The sequence below is a fragment of the Hermetia illucens genome, chromosome 6, assembly GCF_905115235.1.
Source record: "Hermetia illucens chromosome 6, iHerIll2.2.curated.20191125, whole genome shotgun sequence".
Taxonomy (NCBI): domain Eukaryota; kingdom Metazoa; phylum Arthropoda; class Insecta; order Diptera; family Stratiomyidae; genus Hermetia; species Hermetia illucens.
Genome location: NC_051854.1, coordinates 45,600,382 through 45,620,128, shown reverse-complemented (window position 1 = coordinate 45,620,128; position 19,747 = coordinate 45,600,382). Strand labels below are relative to the sequence as shown.

Below are 19,747 nucleotides of genomic sequence, written 5' to 3'. Positions count from 1 at the left end.
TGCTCTAACCGCTCAGCTATCCGGACACGACCAGTCAAGGTCGATAAAAATATAATTTTTCAAAATTTAATTTATCCAATTAATGAAATAGTAAATCTGTGATAATTAGTGAAGCATTTTGCAAATAAAGAGTATCTCTAAAAACAAAAACCGTTTCTTGTTGTTCGGTACCCCAAAGTGGTAACCCCGTACAGTCAAGAACCGTGTCTGCGGGAAAAATGCGGCTGGTTTAAAAATTATTCAAAAATTACCGTGGAATCGTAAGTAACTGTTATCTTATTGCGGATTAGGCTAGTATCATCTCATAGGCAAGCGCCAGGACGACCGTGAAAGTTAGATCTAGGCCTTATCTACAAATCACAAGACCGTTTGGACGCCTGGTGTTGTCAGCCACGGCCGACAAAGTACACGAGGTGTACGTGCGCCCCGTGGTCGCAGAGGATGAGCTCAAGGTCATGATGACGGCACTGGCCGATGCGGTCACAAAGCGACGGTTGGTACTTTGCGTTCGGGAGGTAGACTTCGATCGCAGACACGGTCGTGATGGGCGTTCGCATAGTCGTCCGCCGGGACCCTCATCAGCCTCTACGATTTGCTGATGCCATCGTAAATACGGAGTTTCAGCGACTAAATGTACCACCGGATGCACATTTAACGTAATAAAAAACTAGCTTCGCTGGATGCCTCAGCGCATTACCACGTCGCCTTAGAATCTTTGACCCCCTAAGCAGACGTTCCTCCCTGGTCGACATGGGCGCTGAGATGTCGATTCTCCATGTACCCCGTCCAAACACCTTAATTAGGCAAAATCTACGGCTGGCGGTCGCCAACTCTTCTCACATCCGCACCTATGGCTATAGGCAGGCGGACGTGAGTCTCGGACTGGGCCGGACGTTTTCGTGGCGTTTCGTTCTGGCGGCCATTAGCATCCCCATATTAGGCGCAGACTTCCTGAGTCACTATGGGCTGCGAGCACAATGGACCAACACGGCCTGAGTGCTCAGAAGCTGTAGCTTCTCCCCCACCACACACATGGGCTGCTGGTGGACTTACAGAACAGGATATTGAAAGACCCCCCAACCTGATTACAGACGTCAGGGAAAATTTCTATATACCAAAATGACACTATTTGGATAATTTTGGAGGACGTCGCCTACGACCGTATTCGCGCACTCCGCAGAAAGTGTCGCAAAATCACTACTGAAAGTAGTTTCTCTAAGCCGGTTAAGCACGATGTGCAGCAACACATTATCGCTACCGGTTCTCCAATCTTCTCAAAAGTGCGTTCACTTTCACCCCAGAAGCTTACTGTTGCGAAGAAAGAGTTCGATGACTTAATGAAACAGGGTATTTGCAGACCTTCCAATAGCTTTTGGTCCTCTTCACTTCATTTGGCCCCTAAGCCAAACGGCGAATGGCGGCCATGCGGAGATTATAGGTGTCTAACGGCTCAGAATACCGCTTATGAACAGTTGTGTTTCTACGATCTAACCAAGACGTATCATCAAATTCTTGTCGCTCCCGAAAACATTCTAAAAACGGCTATTTGCACACCTTCCGGACTCTTCGAGCTCATCAGGATGACTTTCGGCTTGTGCAACGCTGTGCAGACTTTCCAGAGGTTCATCCACTCTGTCTTGCGAAACATAAACTCTGGTTTCGTCTACATGGATGATGTTTTGGTTGCTTCCTCTTCAAAATCTGAGCACTTAAAACGTCTCTGCAGATCCCTGCAGAGGCTGGTAAAATTTCGGCCACTTAATAACCCCTGACGATTTCCAACCTGACTCAGACAAGGTTGAGGCGATAAAGAGCTTTCCCTTACCAACCACGATAAAGGATCTGCGAAGGTTCTTGGACATGTTGAACTTCTATCGTCGTTTTTTGCCCAAGGCTGTTCATCACCAAGTGATCCTGAACTCCTGCTTGTCTGGGCCGAAAACTAAAGACTCCGGCGAGGTTGCGTAGTCTGCTGAAACCGTCCGTGCGTTTGAGACAGTCAAACAGCAGCTTGTTGATGCAACACTACTGACATTTACTCAGCCGAATGCACCCCTAGCTGTGTTCATCGATGCCTCAGATACAGCGGTAGGCGCCGCGCTTCACCAACGGGTGAATCAAATCTGGCAACTGTTGAGCTTCTTTTCAAAACAGCTCTACCCGGACCAACGCAAGTACAGCGTCCACGATCGTGAGCTACTCGCCCCGTACCTCGCAATAAAATACTTCCGTTTCTCCCCTGTGGGCAGGCCGTTCACCGTGTTCACGGACCACAAGCCCCTTTCTTTCGCACTTAGACATAAGCCCCACAAAGCGTCTCTTCGCCAACTTCGGCACTTGAGTTATATCGACCAGTTTATCCAACACGTGTTTGGAAAAGACAATGTTGTTACAGACGCTTTGTCTCGAATTTTGGCGATCAGAATCCCCGCCGCGGTCGATTGTATGCAATCGCCGAGTTACAGAAAGATGACGCAGGCTAACTCCAAATGGAAATTCAGGAAGTTTTCTATTTTGCGTCTCAAACTCTTATTTAGTCTGCGAGATCTCAGATAAGGGATCTAAGACATTGATTCCAGTCGATTTTCGCAGGGAAGTATTCCACGCAATACACGATGTTGCGCACCCAGGTGTCAGGACAATGAACCGGTTAGTCACTGATAAATTCTTCTGGCCATCCATGAACAAGGACGTGAACCCTTGGGCCAGACAGTGCATTGCATATCAAAAGTGCAAGGTGAACAAGCACGTTCGAACCATCCATCTCGACATCATCGGCCTTTTGCGAGACTCGCAAGGATTCAAGCATTGCCTCACAATCATCGACAGGTTTACGTGATGGCCTGAAGCAATGCCTCTGTCTGACATTACGGCACAATCACGTGCCGAGGCCTTCAGTCGAGAGTGGATTCTGTGCTTTGGTGCTCCGGCCGTAATCATCACGGACCAGGGAATGCAATTCGAATCTACTCTTTTCGTCAAGAATGACATTTGTTAACAGTCTCAAGAGACTCGAACCCTGTCCGTCGACCAGTCAAGGTCGATAAAAATAAAGTTTTCCAAAAGTTGATTTATTCAATTAGTGAAATAGTAAATGTGTGATAAGTAATGAAACATTTTACAAATAAAGAGTATCTCTAAAAGCAAAAACGTATCTTGTAGTTTATTAGGGGAAAATCGGTACCCCAAAGTGGTGACCCCGTACGGTCAAGAACGGGAAAAATGCGGTTGTTTTTAAAATTATTCGAAAACTACTGTGAAATCGCAAGTAATTGTTATCTTATTGCGGATTAGGGTAGTATCAGTTCATAGCCAGGCTCCAGGACAACCGTGAAAGCTAAACCCTGGCGTTATCTACAAATCACAAGAATGCTTGGAGGCCTACTGCATTTGCCTGAAAGTAGCTGAAGTGCTAGAGACATTCCACGGCCGGTCCGAACTGCCCGCATTTTGGTTAATTTCTATGTGGGGGCGCAGTTTACATTGCACAAGTAGAGTGTCCTACATATTTGGGGGCAATGGCCAGTATTAAGTAAACGGCATAACTCACACTCGTATAGATCATTAGGCACTGTCCCAACCGCGGCAAGCTCATCATATTGCCAAAGTGACTCGACAACAACGAGGACACTGCAAAGGAATCTCGCAATTGCTAGCGGTTCGAACACCAATTCATCCAGCAAATCGTCTCCCATCTAGTGGAAAGGCTTCCCATATTATCGCGTGCTGATATACTCCCGAATAGTATCCTGGAGAAGATGGTGCGAGAGTTGCACCTGTGGACGAACATTTGACTCCGGAGTCGCCGAAACTCGAATACATCATATAGACATTCACCAGGAGCAACACCAGACAGCCCAACAGACAGCCATCTGTTGGATAAATGCAAATCGGCAAATGGCTGCCAAAGACAATTCCCTTATCATCGATCCGCTCATGGTCCGACTTCACCCCACCCAGAGGATTGAAAGATCGATCCTTCAAGTTAAGTGGAGTCAGTCCACAGCCTGCCTTACGCATGCAAGGGACTCGCCTGCTCTTTGCTGTAAAAATAAGCGCGCAACGAGTCATGGCAGTGATATTGTGCCGCCACGTCAACCACGCCCCTACCTCCGATGTCACGAGACAAGTTCATCCGTTCCACGGAAAACTTTGGATGATGCATTCGGAATTTGCACATAGTTGTCCGTATCCGTCGCTGGACGTTTTCCAGATCGGTCTTCGTCCACGGCAATATTCCGAATACATAAGCCAGTGAAGGGATAGCGAATACCTTCAATGCGCATATTTTATTCTTCCCCGAGAGGTGGGATTTAAGCACCCGCCTTACACGTCGCAGGAATTCGGACAGCAGAGCATCCTTCAGATCACCAACTCAGGCATGGGTTCCTTGTCTCGGTCATAGCTTCGATGTGGAGATCACCAATGTTATGTCCGGCATGCGGCTCGTGATGACCTTTCCGGATGGCTTGGATTCGACACTTGTGTAATCCAAATTCCATCTGAATATCACGGCTGAAAATGTCTATTATTCGCAACAGACTTCTAAGATGGTCGTCAGTACCAGCATACAACTTGATGTCATCTAAGTATATCAAGTGAATCAGTTCGCACTTAGTTGGTAGGGCCATACTTTATTGCAAAATCATGCCCTCTAGCATCATTCAGTAGCCATGAAAGGGGTTCTCAGGTATTAGCACCCTCAGATGAAGGCATTGATTGATAAGGTGCACCCTTCCATGATTGTCGCGAAAAACTTTGTTAGTTTCGGATCAATGCGATACAGGTATAGGACATCGATCAGCCAGGTATGCGGGACGCCATTGAAAGCCTTGGAATAATCGATATAGTAAGTAAAAAGGTTTCTTTGGTATCTGGTTCCTTGTCCTACAACTACTCAATAATGAGTCTCTCTTTGCAACCCCTTGACCCGACTCGACAGTCCTCCTGCTCCGTGTACAGAATGTTGTTCCACTAATAATGGACGTTATGAATTTGTAGAGGGTTGATAAGCAAGTAATCCGTCTTGTGTCTGTGGGGTCGTGCACCGTGTCCTTCTTAGGGATAAGGTAGATAATCCCCGCAGTGAGGAAGGATGGAAATTCCTCCGGCCCACTCATGACCTCATTTATGCTGTGTGCCAGCTGACTATGTTCGCTGGTAAATTTCTTATATCAGAAATTCTGCACCCGATCTAGACTTGGGCCCCTCCAGTTCTTCGAGCTGTTAATGGCTTGTCGAACGTCTTCTTCTGCCAGGCGTATTGCCATGGCGGGTGCCTTCAGCGGTGATCCACTCAGCAAGCTGAGCGGGTAACCCCCAAAGTCCACCCCACTACCCTTTCCCTTCTGTCACCGAAAACGGTACTGTCTGGACGCTCTGTTGGGATTCGTTGAGTAATTTGAAAAAACTCCACTGGTTCCTTGCGTACGTTGCATTCTGGACACGTCTGGAATGACTTTCGCCATACCTTCGTAACCGACTGCATATGACAGAAAGTTTCTGCTTTAGTGTGTCCAGAATTTCAACTATGGGTGTCTCACTGGGGATGGCATAGTTCCTGTAAACCCTCTGCATTTTATTCTTCACCCATCTGCTGGCATTGCCAGAGCTGAGTTGGGTCAGCCTAGCAATGTCCTGTCTTAGTGAGTCACGCTGACGCTCCAGACAAATTTTCCATGATGGATCTCTTCGGTCACTGAAACCAATAACACGAAAGCGAATCTTCTGACCATGCAATCTGACAGCCGTAACTGCACCACAATATACAAGTGATATCAGCACACAGCCGAGATGCAATTTCATCATTGATTTGAGATAGAATTCTCGGAGTTGCTGGAGATGCATAGAGCATGGGAATACCTAGTCTATGCAAAGGTTCCATTTCCAAGAATTCTATACACGCTCTATGGAATTCGTCCCGAACCTCAGTTGGACGGTGGAGAAAAGTGCTTCGGCGAATACTGAAACTGTTGCCTGCAGTGCGGCGTGGTATTCTTGATGTCGCCGCCTCTGCACCTATCGACTCTCGATCACTAGATTCCCCGATGACCTCAAGTCGAACACGCTCCCTGATGATGGCCGGGGTTGTGTCGCTGCGAGTTATAAAGCGGTACTGGTCTGCGACTCGCTGCACAGTCACGTGCACGAATTGTGGGAAATGCTCGACGAATCTCTTGCAACAGAGATGGGGCGGTAAGATGTTTACCTGCCCCCGCCATTATTTCGTAGTAGGAGCGGATCATGAAGAGGTTCACTTCTTTAGTCTACTTCATCCGCTGCCTACACGAACATGCTGAAGTGGTCGCCACAGATTGTGGCAAAACAGCTGCAGCAGGCGGAGCAATGCTCCTGATTGTCGTGGCGCCTAGACGTCGAAACGCTCCACGTGTAAAAAACTTTATTAGAATCGTTTTCCTGTCTGTCTGTATGTCCGTATGTTTGTCTGTCTGTCCGTCACACGCATTTTTCTCGGAGACGGTTTTAGTGATTCACACCAAATTTGGTAGAAAGGTGGGAACTGTGAACGCTCACGCATTCAGTGAGTTACATAATTCTATGTCGAATTTAAGGGGAGGTCCCCATACATGCAAAAGGAGGGTTTACATTTTTGTTCATCAAATCTAGTCATGTGGGGTATCAAATGAAAGATTTCGACTAGTATTTTCCGAAGCCGGTGTTGGTTTTGATATTTGTTGGAAAGGTGGAGAGTGAGGGGGGTCGAAAATAATCACTTCTTTACCGGACCCATTCTCAGAAACTACCCAACCGAAAAATCCGAAAAAAAATCAAGAGGCTGCCACTATATGGTGCCTAGACTCCGAAATACCCTCCACACCGATATCTGTTCAAATAAAGTTAATAATAGAATATTATTACGCTGTAGTGCGTCTGAAGAAAAAATACAACAGGATGAAGCTTAGTAGGGTTCAAAAAACCACGTGTGCAAGGTGCTACTCGGGCTCTGCAGTCCTGCCCGGCAGATGGTCTCAATGTACTCCTGCATCTCCTCCCCCTATACCTCCACATTAAATATGTTGCAGCATGCAGTGCCGTCAGACTACGTGATTCCGGATGCTAGGCGGCGAAGTCCTACGGCCACAGCAACATCCAAGATGAAATACCTCGGGAAATCTGGGCATCCCCCACGGACTATGCCACACGCAAGCTGAACTTCACGAGAAACTTTGCTGTGGATCTTCCAACCAGTACAAAGTTGAAGACCGGCGGCGAGTTGCAAGATTAAGACACACAGTATTCTTTACGGACGGATCAAAGATGGCCTGTGGAGTCGGCGCGGAGATTTTTTCGAATATACACAGTGTATCCAAGTTGTATGGTCTCCCAGGTTTTGCCAGTGTATTCCAGGCGAAAGTACTGGCGATATTGGAAGTCTGTCGATGGCTGGAGCGAGATTCGAGCCCCAAGCGCAACATAGCCATTCTGACCGACAGCCAAGCGACCATCAAGGCCTTGTACTCAACAACGATATCTTCCCGGCTGGTGGGGCAGTGCAGAGACGCGCTTGACCATCTGGGCGGTACGCTCAAGGTCACTCTCCTCTGGGTTCCCGGGCATAGGAACATAGAGGGGAATGAATGGGCTGACGGATTGGCCACGTAAGGCTCTGCTCTTGCCAGTCCTTCGGCGAGTACAGTCGGTGTTCCGCTGGTGGCTGTCAGGGGCCGAGTCTACTCGCACTACCTAGCAGCCGCGGGCCTAAGATGGCGAGGGCTTACGAGCTGTACCAAGTCAAGGAGAATTTGGCCCGCTTATAAGATAGCCCGTTCACGAAAGGTCCTGTTCCAAACGCGTGCAAATGCATTCAAGATTACGGCGGTCTGCACCGGGCACTGGCCCATAGGGGACCATGCCGCTAGGCTCGGCATACCCTACAACTCGCATTGCCAAAGCTGTGGAGAAGGAAGGGAAACCCTTATGCACTTTCTCGGCAATTGCCCAACTCTAGCTAGAGTCAGGCTGCGGACACTGGGTAAACCATTCTTTGGGGACCTCCGAGAGATTTCTAGCTGCAGGGTGGGAGAGCTGCTTTCTTTCGTGAATGCTACGGGTTGGCTCTGAAGATCCGAGCCGGCTGGACTCTGTCTCCCTGCTCCCATGATAACAGTCACGGTCTTAGGAGTTTGTGGCATCAAAATGGCGCATCAAGGCGCTAATTGGGCTCCTCGGAGCGGGCACTCATACCTACCTACCTACCCATATTATCATAATTTTTAGTAGTTGGCTGCAAAGCTCCCCTTAAGTTCATTCTAGCACCACGAGATTTTGCAGCAATGTAGAGTATAATATAGAGCATGCCCCTAATTTGGTGGAAATCAGACTATTGCTAACAAAGTTATAATAGCTGAAAACTGTGGATTTTCTTATATAATATGTGCACGTAAAACGCAATCTACGTACTAATGGGACAAATACACAGTCAAATGTCTTTATAAAAGAAATATACAAAACCTTTCATACCTGAAGCGTCCAGATTCCTGTTTTCCGGCTTGTTTTTTTTAAATACAAAACCTTATTAAAATCGGTTTACTGTCTGTCTGTCTGTCCGTCACACGCATTTTTCTCGGAGACGGTTATAGCGATTGACACGAAATTTGGTAGAAAAGTGGGAACTGTGAACGCTCACGCATATAGTGAGTTACATCCTTTTACATCGAATTTAAGGGGGGGTCCCCATACATGCAAAAGGGGGGTGTAAATTTTTTTTGCATCAAATATAGTCATGTGGGGTATCAAATTAAAGGTCTCGGTTAGTACTTTTCGAAGCCGGTCTTAGTTTTGACATTTTTTGAAAAGGTGTGGAGTGCGGGGGGTTGAAAGTGATCATTTTTTTAACGCAGTTATGAAAAATTTGTAGAACCAAGGAGGAGGGCAAAAACGGACTCCTGACGGGGTAGTCGACAGATCCCTGGAGGCAACTAAATGTCGTAATTAGCTCATTAATTGCAGATTTCGTATACTTTGGAAGATTCATCCAGTGGTAAGCCTACCGAGAACTTCAAGGGAATCTCGGAGGCCAGAGATGCTGAAAGAGCAGAACCGAGCAGGGAAGTGGACCTTCTGCCCGCAGAAGAGAAGCCTTCAAGAGCTGATACAATGAACACTACTCTAGGGTGCCCACAAGGTGGCATATCATCATCATTAATGGTACTTGATGAACTCTTAGGATAGGTAACGACCAGTGGAATGCAGGTCCAGGGTTACGCTGATGATATTATCTTAATCTGTAGGGGCAAATGTGAGGATAACCCATGAGACGGAATGCAAACCGGGCTGGGAATTACTAGTAATTGGTGCAGAAAAGTGTCGTTGTGGATAAATCCAGCTAAGGCCAATATAGTACCATTTACTGAGAAACACAAGCTTTATCACCCGAAAGTTATTAGATTATATGGCAGGGTGGTAAACGAGTAATAGAGGTCAAAAATTTGGGAATCACTCTAAATCAAAAAAAAAAAAATCCATCCGAATATCAAAGCTGAAAATGTCAACTTTTCACAGCAGACGGGTCATCAGTACCAGCACACAACTTGAAATTAGCTAAGTGCATCAAGTGTGTCAGCTCGGATTTAGCACGTAGGTTATATTTTATTGCCAAACTATGCCTTTTAGTTTCATTCAGTAATCGTGAAGGGGGGTTTATGGTGCTTAGGCTCCAAAATACCCTGCATGCCGATGCCTGTTCAAATAAAGTTAATAATAGTACATTACTATAATTTTTAAGTAATTGACAGGAAAACCCCCCTTAAGTTCATCCTAGAATGCAATGTAGACTACAGCATAGAGCATAATTCTGCCAAATTTGGTGAAAATCGCACTATTACTAACAAGCTTATATTTGGTTAAAGCTGTCGCTTCTCTGCAAATTCAAGACTATGAATGTCAATATCACTTGAAAGTGGAAATTTTCACATAATATATGCATACTTTACGTATTACATGCTAATGGGACAAATGCACACTCAAATCTCTTTATAAAAGAAATACACAAAACCTTTCATACCTAAAGCGTCTAGCTTCCGGTTTCCCAACTTGTTTTAATTTGAGGACTTCCTCCTTTTCTTCTCCTTCTTCTTATGGACATCCTCCAAATAATGACCTGAGGATGCCAAGGGTAGGAGGGAACCTCAGGGGCTGCGTCTCAATATCTATCTATCTATCTGAGGCAGGAGAAGCAAGGATTGAAACTGTGACCCGTTGTGGAATTTCCCCCTGGATCGCGGCACTCGGGTCGGGAGACTTACGGCTCCACGCTCGCGGTCGAGCCGTTTATTTTATTTTCCAGGTTTAACTCGCGTTCTGGTTTTTTTTCGGTAGGCCATCGTGAATTCCGTAGTTCGTTGTGTCATTTTTAGATCCGGTGCGAACCCACGATTTTCTAAAAATGCCACGTGAGGAACTAAAGCGCTCAAAGGACACCCCCCTCCACATTCCACTTTGATGGAGCTTCAGTATTTGCGGGCGGACCTTGACGGTCGCCAACTTTTTAGGTTTTTGTTATAGCTCTTCCCTCTAGGTCCTCTCCGGCCACTCAGGATGGTCATTTGATCATTCTATTTCTCTTAGGTTCATTACAGAGTCTAATGCATTCCGAGGCTAGCAGGTACTGTGTGGAACTATTGCAGAAAAACAAAAGAAGTGAGGACGAACAAGAAACTGCTCGTTGGAGAGCAGTGCTGCGCGGAAGATAGAAGGGGAAAGAGGTGATTTTAGTGGGTAAAACTCTCTGCATGGCGGGAATCAGCAATAGATTTTGAACCTTTCTGCCTGCCAAAGGTGAAAAAAAGAAAGACAATGAACTGATTTCAAGAAGACTTGTGTTGCACAAGACCTTAAAAAACCATGACGAAAAATGTTACGTTATATCAGACAAGTGTTAAAAATCCCAGGTTACTAAAATTACCAATATCCACAGAAGGGCACCAAATTTAAGAAAAATGTAAATCCTTTTTCATGGAACACTGTCCTCCATATTCAAGCTCTTCTTATCCTGGTAACCTATAAGAGATAAAATCCCCTTCCGTTGCCTAAATCGTGATTATCACGTTACAGCACCGAATACAACATAAAAATCAATTTGTGTGCCATTGTTGTGCGATAAATGTCGCGGCATTCATAATGACAACCTACGAAAGTAGAAATGTGGACCCAATGGAATCGGGACGATATAAGGTTTCAAATTAATATCAGGAGCCTGTCAAAGAAAATTGTCACATTTCCCTGTTCGCACAACATTAATTTTAATGTCGTTATATAGAATGGCCAATGTTGAAATTTAAAAGGATATTAAAGGAGGCGAGGAGGAGAGAAAATCCCATTGATAAGAAGGAGATGTTAAGGACTTCCATGGTGACATTTATCTGTAGAATTTTTAAGATGAAAAAATGTCTATTGTTGGTGGTATACAATCACCTTAGGAAAAATGGCAGGATAAGATACAGTATCTAAATGGTAAATGGAACCTTCCTCCTTGGAACCTTCCTTTTTCGTACTCTTTCAAGTAAACGCTATCGGTTACTTGTAGCTATAGCCAGTCATAATAACGTAAAGGGGACCACGAAAACTTAAGGACTCTTGCAATAGCGTCTTCTGTACGGAAGAATGTTTATAAGGACATTTTCACCTATAACAATAATATGAACACACAGGATCCTGTTTTCCATATGTCAAAGAAACAAGACGTTTCTATTCGCTAAATATAGGAACTGACAGTGAACAAGCAAAGCCTGATTGAATGCAGTGACCTATTCGGTCTGAAAGGAAAATGGGGAGACAGTAATTGTCAAGATTCTATGATTCAGATGATTTCAAGAATAGTTTGATCAAATCTTGGTTGTATACCATTATTTTGACGTTATGATGACATATACAAAAAATGTTTACATGACTTGAATACTAAGCAATCAGAGGGTTGGTTGGTTGGTTGGATCAAGGCTGAGATAATGAACTTATCGATGTTTGCTTTGAGGTTTGGATTATATAAAAGGATACTATTATAATTCAACCGATGATGCAGACCAGGACACCAGAGAGCTACTACTATTGCCTACTGTGCAAAGAGAAGGAGGGTGTGGATCATCGGCACATTGCAGGCAGCAGCAAGTGCACAGGAGAGCCCTTATCACAAATCGTCGATAAGGTTGATACAAATCAACCTCAACCACTGCGAGGCGCCACAGGATCTACTTTTACAAATCATCCGCGAGAAAAACATCAAAACCGCGGTGGTAGCATTTGGGTCAAAAACCAAATGGGTGAAGCAACACTATGGGCTTGTGAAGAACAAGCCTTCGAAGAAATAATGGAGCACCCGGAGGAGGACTTCATCAGAGCGAAGGTGAAAGGCGTCCACATCTACACCTGCTATGGTCCACCCAGCGCTACACTCGCCGAGTATGAGCAGATGCTCTTGTTTTGGATGCAAGAGGACGTTGGCCGACCTTAATAGCAGGCGATTTCAATGCGTGGGCTCTTGAATGGGGCAGCCGGGCAACTAATGTGAGGGAACGTGTTCGCCTCGAAACATTCGCGGAACTAGACGTGGTACTGGCGAATGTAATGGCCTCGTACACTTTCCGGGGAAGGGACCTGGGGTTTATAGTGGACCTGACATACGTGAGTGCCACTTTAGCCAGTAGAGTCGCTTGGTATGTCAGTGAGGACTATACTCACAGCGACCACCAGGCAATCTGCATGGAAATCAAGGGCGGATCGAGCTCGAAAAAGAGTTCTCGCAGAATGCCGGGTGGTATGCTCGGTCGGACAACGAAAGCTTTCGAGGAGAACATGTTTTCCGCGGTGCTCAAACCCGACATATCCCTGAATGGTATGGCTAGTGAAAAAGCCACCCAAATCGTCCGATGGGTAACGGAAGCATGCTATGCTACTATGCCCAGAAGGCGATTGCTCCTCAGTAGCAAGCCAACTACTGGTGGAATAACGAAATCGCAAGTTTGCGGGCCGCATGTTTCCGGGCAAGGAGGATTTTCCAGAGGCTCAAGGGAAAGCCCGGGGTGACGGTCGAGAAGAGGCACACAGGCAATTGCGTGACCGCCTAAAGGAAGCCATTCAGAGGAGCAAAAAGAACTGCTTCAAACAGCTGTGTGACCACGCCAACATAAACTCTTGGGGTGAGGCTTACACAGTGGTAATGAAAGGGCTGCGGAGATCACCCCAGGTGACCTGTCCGCGCGTCCTGAAACAGATTTTTAACACTCTGTTTCCCCATCCAGTAACTGTGTAGGAGCTGTGGGAAATATGTGGTAGGATCGGTGACAAGGCCTCGGGTTTGGATGGTATCCCCAACCGAAATTTGAAACTGGCAATGAAGATTAGGTGGTGGTCAAAGAGTAGTATAGGTCCCAGGACGAAACGTGGATTGGTACCCACGATGGAGCATAAAACTTGGGGAAACGCCTGCTGAACCAACACCGACAGCTCTACTACCAAACCCTATCTCCACCTCCATGTCGTGACCGCTGGGAGCTCTTTCTTAACGAAAAGCTGCAGACGGAGAAGGATGAAGGCGAATCTCCCGCGCCTAAAAACGGGACAAATTGTACCAACTGGTCCTCCACGTTGGGGGTTGGGTAGGGCTGACAACCCTACACGGAAAGCCGAAGTTACGAAGTCATAACAGGAGCCTCGGACTGGACGGATTATACAACGACGAACCCGGCAACGACAACGGAATAACGATTTGCGCGTTTTCTCATGGAACGTGCGCTCCCTGTACAGAGATGAAGCTGCTGAGCAGCTAGCCGAGACCCTGTCCCAATATAGGGCTGATGTAACAGCGTTACAGGAGATGCGTTGGACAGGGACCGGTTTCCTGGAGAAGAGCCGCTACACCATATATTATAGTGGTCATCCAGTAAACCATGTGCTCGGAGTAGGTTTCTTAGTCAGCCAAAAAAATGAAACATGCTGTTATCGGCTTTGAAAACATAAGCGCACGGCTATGCACTCTGCGCTTGCGAGGCAAGTTTAGAAATATAAGCTTCATTAACGTTCACACCCCTACAGAGGAGACTGCAGAGTCGGAGAAGGATACCTTTTACGAGGCAATAGAACGAACCCTTGAAGTCTGTACCAGATATGATATCAAAATCATACTTGGGGATTTTAACAGCCAAGTAGGTACGGAGCCCGTATTCAGGCGATACGTTGGCTCCCATAGCTTACACGAAAATACAAATGATACCGGACTGTGGATTATTCAATTAGCAGGGTCACACGAAATGATTGTTGGAAGTACCTGGTTTGCGCGGAAAGCGGTCCACAAACATACGTGGGCCTCTCCAGACGGGACCACTTTCAACCAAATTGACCACGTGTTGATCGAACGCCGCCACCTCTCCGCCTTGATGAATGTCAAAATATATAGGGAGGCCAATTTAGACTCGGATCACTATCTCGTTGGCATGGTGCTCCGAGCTCGAATAACAATAGTACCTAGAATCCCCTCTGACAATCAGGTGAGAGTGAACACAAAAGCCATCCACAACACAGCCCTCCGCAATAATCGCAGTCAACAGAGGACCTGGAGATGAAGCATCAACAAATGATCTTCACAACCACCTGAAGAACATTATCATGGATACGGCCACAAACATACTTGGCCCCAGCCGCAATAGGAGTCCTAACGGCTGGTTTGACGATGAATGTAAGCTAGCAACGGAACGGAAGTAAGAAGAGTAAAGTTGCATTCTCAAAGAACGCGGGCACTTATCACCAACTCCGTCGAGCGGAGAAGCGACTTCACGGACGGAAAAAGGAAGCCTGGGAGAACCAACAAGTCTGTGAACTAGAAAAGTACAGGTAGCAACTGCACCAGGCGTGGAAGTTTTACCAACAAGTCAGCAGGATGAAGCCTTATACATCTCGATGCTCATCCTGCCGAGACAAAGAGGGAAATCTGATTTGCCACAGAATGGGCATATTGGAGCGATGGGTTGAGTACTTTAATGAGCTACTAAACAACCAGAACATCGGCGAGCTGGAGGTACCGCCAACTGAAGACGACGGACAAATACTGCCACCACCAAGTATAGGAGAAACAGTCCGTGCAATTCATCGGCTAAAAAATCATAAGTCGCCAGGAGCCGATGGAATTACAGCCGAATTGGTTAAATATGTAGGCGACCAGTTACATCAAGTGGTTCATCAACTTGTACTCAAGGTATGGGACAACGAATCAATGCCTGACGATTGGCAAAGAGGCATTATGTGTCTCATACATAAAAAGGGAGATATCACACAGTGCAGAAATTATAGAGGTATCACGTTGCTGAGTACCATCTATAAGACATTCTCCGCTATCTTGCCAGGCCGGATAGCCCCATATGCACACAACATCATTGGGCCATACTAAAGAGGCTTCACTCCAGAAAAATCAGCAACAGATCAGATTTCCTCTCTGCGGTAAGCGATGGAAAAACTGTTGGAATATGGACAACAGTTGCACCATCTATTCATCGACTTTAAAGCCGCCTATGCCGTAAATGCGGTCAGGCTGGCCATAAAGCGAACAGCTGCAATGAAAAGGAAAGCTGCGTCCTATGCAGGGACCGTGGCGCGACTGATGAGAGCATTGCGCACACTGCGGGATCGGGGCGGTGTCCAGTTTTCAGAGCAGAACTGGAAAGAGCTAGGATACGGTCAACATGATTCGCATCCTACAAATCAATATGCACCGGAGTGCAACCGCTCACGAGTTGCTAGTGCAGTTCGCTGCGGAGACCAAAGCCGATTTAGTACTCATCAGTGAGCAGTACCGAAACAAGGGCCCAGTTTCGTGGCACCCAGACATATCAGGTACCGCTGCCATCTGGGTTCGGGACGGCACCCTCCTGGGGGTTCTTGCCCAAGGCCGAGGGGACAGCTTTGTCTGGATTCGGTGTTCAGGGATAACGTTTTTTAGTGTCTATCTTACGCCGAATGAGACGATGCCGGACTTTCGTTGGAGGCTTGAGGCTTTGGAGGACGCCATCTTAAGCACGGATGGGCGGATCCTGGTCGGAGGTGACTTCAATGCTAGGGCACTTGAATGGGGCATGCCTCACACAGATTCCAAAGGGAAACGAATTCTGGAAATGGCGGCGAGAACAGGACTGGTAGTTCTAAACACCGGATCCACCCCAACGTTCCGGCGCCCGGGCTGCGAAGGAAGCATTCCAGACGTAACCTTCGCATCGGAATCACTGGTGTCGCTGGTGGACGGGTGGCGAGTTCTGGAAGACTTTTCGTAAGTGACCACCAATACATTGCTTTCGAAGTGGTGGACACAAACTCTCGGTGTGCGCCACCCCAGCGATCTTTCTGTGTATGGAACGTCGCGAAAGTGAACACCGGGAAGTTTGTCGAAACTCTGGGAACAGGTGGGGCCACGCTGAAGGGTACTCCTGGGGGTGGTGGCGCCGCTGCTGATACTGTCGTAAATTCAGTTATGAACCTGATAACGACGGTCTGCGGAGCCTCCATGCCCAGGAAAACATCGAGGCGCGGCAAACCTTCCATGTATTGGTGGACAGTGGAAATCGCAGAGCTCCGGAAGGAATGTCACAGGCTCCGCCGCTTAACACAACGTCTAGGCGACCGGGAGGAGGCATGTACCATAATGATGGAGTACAAATCAGCCAAAAGGAGACTCCGCAGCGCAATAAACAAGAGCAAAGCTTGCTGCTGGCGAGATCTGATCGACGGGGTGAATGGGGATCCGTGGGGACTCGGTCACAAACTTGTAACCCGAAAAATCGGGGCTCTGCGGAAACCCTGTTCACTTAAGGCCGAGCAGATGGACCGCATTGTGAGTGCACTCTTCCCTGCACACCCCGTATGGGATGGTGACGTCGGCGCGGAGAACGCAGAGGACTGTCCACTTTTCTCTGTAAAAGAGTTGGAACAGGCAGTCCTCTCTATGAAAAACAAGAAGGCGCCAGGACCCGATGGTATTCCAGCAGAGGTGTACAAACTGGTATTCCAACACCGGCCAGACCTACTGCTCGGCGCATTCAACGCTTGCCTGAAAGAGGGCATTTTCCCTGCTCGTTGGAAAGTTGCGAGGCTTGCGCTGATCCCTAAAGGGAAAGGCGATCCCGAACTGCCGTCTTCATACCACCCACTATGTATGCTTGATACTGCTGGGAAAGTGCTCGAAAGGCTCATCAGAAGTAGACTCGCTGAAGCGATACGCGCTGCCGGAGATTTATTTCCCCGGCAGTTTGGTTTTAGGGCAGGGAGATCGACAATTGATGCTGTCATGCAGGTCGTGGACGCCGTTCGACGAGCAGAGGCACATAGCCGCCGAACTCGACGGGTGGTGCTCCTGGTAACGCTTGACGTCAGAAACGCCTTCAATTCCGTAAGATGGAAGGACATTCTAGGCACACTAGACAATACCTTCAACGTGCCGAACTATCTCTTACGGATTTTGAGGGACTATCTGAGGAACCGCTCCCTGGTCTATGAAACACTAGAGGGTCAAAGGTGGATGGAGGTCACATCGGGAGCAGCACAGGGATCCATCCTAGGGCCGGACCTCTGGAACGCTACCTATGACAGTCTGCTTAAACTCGACATGCCAGAAGAGTCGCGCCTGGTCGGCTACGCAGATGATGTCGCAGCGCTTGCTGCTGGACGCACTGTCGAACAGGCGCAAAGCAGACTTGGCATATTGATGCGACGGGTAAGCGGATGGATGACTACTCATGGTTTCAACCTTGCACTGGAAAAAACCGAAGTAGTCATCCTGACTAAGAAGAGAATTCCGACCCTGCGTCCCATATCGTTCGGCGAGTCGATAATCGAGTCAAAATCGGCGGTAAAGTACCTCGGGTTGACTCTTGACTCAAAGATGAGCTTTTCTGAGCAAATCCAAGCAGCAGCGAACAAGGCTGCGGTTGGAGTTTCGACGTTAAGTAGCCTAATGGCAAACATTGGGGGTCCTACGTCTAGTAGACGACGTCTCCTGATGAGCTCAACGCAGTCTGCCCTGCTCTACGGCGCAGAGGTATGGGCTGGCGCTCTTAACAAGGAGGTATATCGTAGACGCCTCGCGCAAGTACAGAGACGGGGAGCTTTACGGGTGGCGTCTGCGTACCGCACAGTGTCTGAACCGGCCGTGATGGTGATCGCGGGAGTTATCCCCGTTGCCCTTCTTGCTAGGGAGCGTCAGGCCATATACAAGCGCAAGGGAGATGAGCCAAGGGAGCTGGTTGCTCGCGAAGAACGGCAACACACTCTAGACGAGTGGCAGCTCTCTTGGCAAAATGAAATTAGAGGCAGATGGACTGCGCGGCTCATCGGCAACTTAGGTGCGTGGCTGAATCGGAAGCATGGTGAGACTGACTATTTCCTTACCCAATTTTTAAGTGGGCATGGAAATTTTCAGTCTTACCTGCACAAGATTGGAAAGGCGCGTTCTCCGGATTGTGTGTTTTGCAATGGAGTTGTGGACGATGCCCACCACACTTTTTTTTCTTGTGGAAGGTGGGATGGGGTTCGTCAGTAGCTCTATTTAAACACAGGGGATCTCTCTCCAGACAACATTGTGGAAGAGATGCTGAGGACTGCTGATAGCTGGAACCGTGTTGCCCATTACATTCGGGCCCTTCTCGTTGCTAAGAAGATAGAACTCGACCGGTGGAGGAGCCGGATGGCAGGGGATTCCTTGAACTGACAGTTCCCTTCCTCCTCTCCCCTCCCGTTGGTGAAAGGAATTCCCTGATTTGAAGGCTCCGCAAGGCGGGAGAGTTCGGGGGCTGGCCCGAAGTAATGTGACAAACGATTCCAGGCTAGCTCTCTGACGATGGGGAGGTGTTTAGTTGGTAGTCCGACGACGTATCGAATCGGGAGTCCAACACTGTGTGCGTAAATGCATTCACCTACCCTACCCCAAAAAAAAAAAAAAAAAATGATAGCATAGCCAGGTTAAAATTCTACACGGCCATGAGAGAATTCGGTATTCCGACGAAACTAGTAAGACTGACTAGGCTGACCTTGACCAATGTGCGAGGCCAGATAAAAGCAGCAGGATCACTCTCAAGACCATTTGACATCAACAACGGTCTACGACAAGGGTATGCCCTATCATGCGTCCTCTTTAACCTGGCCCTCGAGAAAGTGATCTGTGATGCTGATGTAAATGCAAGAAGTACGATCCTCTTTAACTCCACCCAACTACTGGCCTATGCTGACAATATCGACATTATGGGAAGAATCACCCGAGACGTATAAACTGACTTCATCCAGATCGAGCAGGCGGTGATTGGCGCGAGATCTTGGGCTGTACATCAATGAAGGCAAGACAAAATATATGGTGGCAACGTCAGCATCGAAAACGAACCATCCAACAACATCAAACCGCACTGGTCAAACAGGAAGAATATGAATAGGAGAATACAACTTTGAGACCGTAGATAATTTCCCCTATCTAGGGTCGAAAATCACAACCGATAACAGTTACGATGAGGAAATCGGCGCAAGGTTGTTGTTAACCAACAGAGCCCATTTCAGCTTACAAAAACTGTTCCCCTCGAAACGTTTCACCATAGGGTCAAAGTTCTTACTGTACAAGACAATGATCTTGCCAGTCCTCATGTATTCCTCGGAAACCTGGGTTCTTAGCAAGAAGAATTGCAAACTCTTGGCCGCGTTCGAGAGAAGAATCCTCCGAAGAATTTTTGGCCCCCTACATGAGGATGGACGATTCCGTAGAATACATAAC

The 19,747-nt window shown here is 47.5% G+C and overlaps 1 protein-coding gene across 3 annotated transcripts in view; it reads right to left on the bottom strand.

The window, feature by feature from the left end:
* The window catches only part of LOC119659665 (tumor necrosis factor alpha-induced protein 8-like protein), a 151,602-nt gene that overhangs the window by 106,808 nt on the left and 25,047 nt on the right, over positions 1–19,747 (bottom strand). The gene's annotated exons all lie outside the window — the stretch shown is intronic.